The sequence below is a fragment of the Acanthopagrus latus genome, chromosome 10 (genome assembly GCF_904848185.1).
Source record: "Acanthopagrus latus isolate v.2019 chromosome 10, fAcaLat1.1, whole genome shotgun sequence".
Taxonomy (NCBI): domain Eukaryota; kingdom Metazoa; phylum Chordata; class Actinopteri; order Spariformes; family Sparidae; genus Acanthopagrus; species Acanthopagrus latus.
Genome location: NC_051048.1, coordinates 11,911,661 through 11,914,632, shown reverse-complemented (window position 1 = coordinate 11,914,632; position 2,972 = coordinate 11,911,661). Strand labels below are relative to the sequence as shown.

Here is a 2,972-nt window from a genome sequence, read left to right as displayed (position 1 = left end):
ATGTGAGCAAACAGTTGATGTTGATGAGCCTCTGCAGCTCTGAGACGTCACTAAACTGTCCACAGAAACATGTAGATGGAGTTTAAAGGCTGCCATGTTAAAGCTGTCAGTGTGTCTGCTCCTCACTTTCCCTCTCTGTCTCCTCAACAGGAACATTTGTAGTGAATGTGACACAGACCTCCTATCAGGCAGAGGAGAACCACAACATCACACTGGAATGGACGTTCACAACCACAGCCGACACTTCCACAGACTCCCTTTTTATCTTCTGTGAGATGAAAACTGATCACAAAGTGTCAGTCTTGCTTGAACTAAGTGGAGGTGTTGTGGTCCCAGAGTCTCAGGATCAACAGTTTGTCGGACGAGTCCAGTGGGAGAAAGACGTCCTCAGAGATGGACGACTCAGACTTCATGTGTCCAGACTCAGGACTGAGGACTCAGGCTGGTACCTGTGTGATGTGAGGACAAACTATGGTGTGGACTTTGGTGAATGTCGGCTCAACGTCTCTGGTAAGTTGCTTGAGGAGAAGTCAGCAGAACTTTAACTGTTTCAATTCAGCAGCTTTTTTTGATCAATAAGAACCTGAAGAAAAGTATTGAGGATGACCATTATTCTTCACATCATTCTCACAGTATCTGAGAAATATGTCACAACTTCAGCTGTTCTGTTGTTTGGTCTCTTTACAGCAGCGAGGGATTGGCCCGAACCTGAGAGACCCAACACAGACACACCTGAGAGACCCAACAGTGAGAGAGCGAACAGGGACAGTTGGGGACTGACATTCCTTTACTGTCTACTGGGACTGACAGTAGCAGTGGTCGTTTTGTGTTTTCTTCATCGCCTTTGTTTATTCACTGTCTTGTCTAAGAAACAAAGCCCTGTGGAGGAAAGTTACAGCTCAGCAGGATCAAGGAAAGAGTTTGATCCACAACTTAATGATTTTTAACAACAATGATAGCAATGACACAGGCTGAACAGGGTCAGTTGGATATGGATTACCCTCTACTGTGAACTGGTACTGACAGCAGCAGTGGTCATTGTGTGGTTTCTTTGTCGCCTTTTATTTATTCACTGTCTAAGAAACAAAGTCCTGTGGAGGATTATACAAAGGTTACAGCTCAGCAGGATTGGTGGAAATGGTTGAAACACATCCTGCCTTTTGTTCAGTAAGTGTCTGTAATAAAAGAGTCAGAGGAGATAAACAATAATGGAGTTGATTAAGAAACATTGTTTTTCACTTTTGTTGTCCATTATTTTGACAGGACGTCTCATCAAACTCTGTCACTTATAAGACAGATCTGAAATCTGCTGTGTGTTCACTTTACTGAAATAATGCTGAGAAACATGTCGACCTCGTACAACACTTGTAACTCTGTGCATTTTATGTTGTTGCCTCTATGATTAATAAGATATGACATTAACATTGACAGTATATCCTGTATATGTATTGCTCGCCTCTTAACTGGAGCACATAAGACGGAGCACATTACTCCCATTCTGGCCTCCCTCCACTGGCTGTCTGTGCACTGTAGAGTTCATCTTAAGATTCTTTAAATGGTCTCGCCCTGCCTTACCTCTCTGAGCTGCTCCATCCCTACGGTCCTGCCCGGTGCCTCCGGTCAGCTGACCAGCTGCTCCTGGAGGTACCGAGAGAAGCTCAGATGAGAAAGAGCTTTTTCTGTTGCCAGTCTCAAACTATGGAACGTCCTCCCGCTACACATCAGATGAGCCCCCTCACTGTTCATTTTTAAAACTAATCTTAAAACCCATCTTTATTCTTCGGCTTTCAACCCAGCATGAGACTCTGCTCTTGTTATAGTGTCTTATTGTTTTTATTGTTATTGTTTTTGATATTGTCTTTTGTGTTTTTGTGTTTTATGTTCTATTTCCTATTTATGTACAGCACTTTGTCCCAGCTATGGCTACTTAAAGTACTTTCTAAATCAAGTTGAGTTGAGTTGAGTTGAGTTGAGTTGAGTTGAGTTGAGTTGAGTTGAGTTGAGTTGAGTATATCCTGTACTGGCCTCCTGTAGGATGTAAAGAAGAATCAGGTGAACTATAGAACAGAGAACATTCAGTTAAATTTAAAACATTAAATTAACTGAAGAACAGTGAACCACTGAAAACATTAGAATCATCTGTAAAGACACGTTTGTCTTTAATATTGTTGTATATGATCCCTCTATATGCACTTTGAGTTATCTGTGTTTTGTTATTTTACTTTTTCTGTTTTTTTTTAAATCCTTCATATTTGACCAACTGTCCACAATTTTTTAATAGATGTAACTTTTTCCTGCAGAGCTTTAACCTTTACTTGGTGTAATGTGCAGTTTAAACTAAAATGAAGAGCTGCTTTTTCATTTGTGTTTTTTCATTTATTGTTATTGATTGTCATTGTGTCTGTGTATGTGTGCTTGAATGAAAAACTGTTTTTTTTTGTTAATGCTGGTGTGAAGGACAAAGGTCTATATAATAAAGGTGTTATATAATAAATAACACTTTGATGAAAGGATTCCTGCTTCTCTTTTTTCCTTAAGACATCTAACGAGACAGTAAAAAAAAACCTTCTCAGCTGCAGTCATGTGTTAATGTCAGCAGGTGGCGCCAGTGGTTTCCAGAGTCTTCTTGAGAAAACATAAACTGAAGGCAGTTACAAACTGCTTTACAGGACACATTAATAACTGGTAACATCACAGTGGTGATTCTGAACGTAACTGAGCCCGATGACCTGTCTCCATTTTCAGTCCTGTCATTCAAATTGAAAGCACGTCATGCATGAGAAACAGTTCATACAAGAAGTTAAACTGAAGAGTTATTTACACAAACACCCTCTACTTTTACTAGAAAAACCTCAATGAGGAGCCAGCTGGCTCAGAGGAAATCACCAGGACATAATCATAAAAATGCACCAAGTTCACGTCAAAATATCTTGCAGACAAACTGCCAAATAATGAAATGTAATGAACTCTGA

At 40.2% G+C, this 2,972-nt stretch overlaps 1 long non-coding RNA gene across 1 annotated transcript; it reads left to right on the top strand.

Annotated features, from left to right (window-relative positions):
- Positions 1-469: 469 nt before the first annotated feature.
- LOC119027645 lies at positions 470-2,513 on the top strand. The gene is made up of 2 exons (XR_005077456.1): positions 470-510; positions 688-2,513. It is a non-coding gene; the product is annotated as an uncharacterized LOC119027645 (long non-coding RNA).
- Positions 2,514-2,972: the final 459 nt, after the last annotated feature.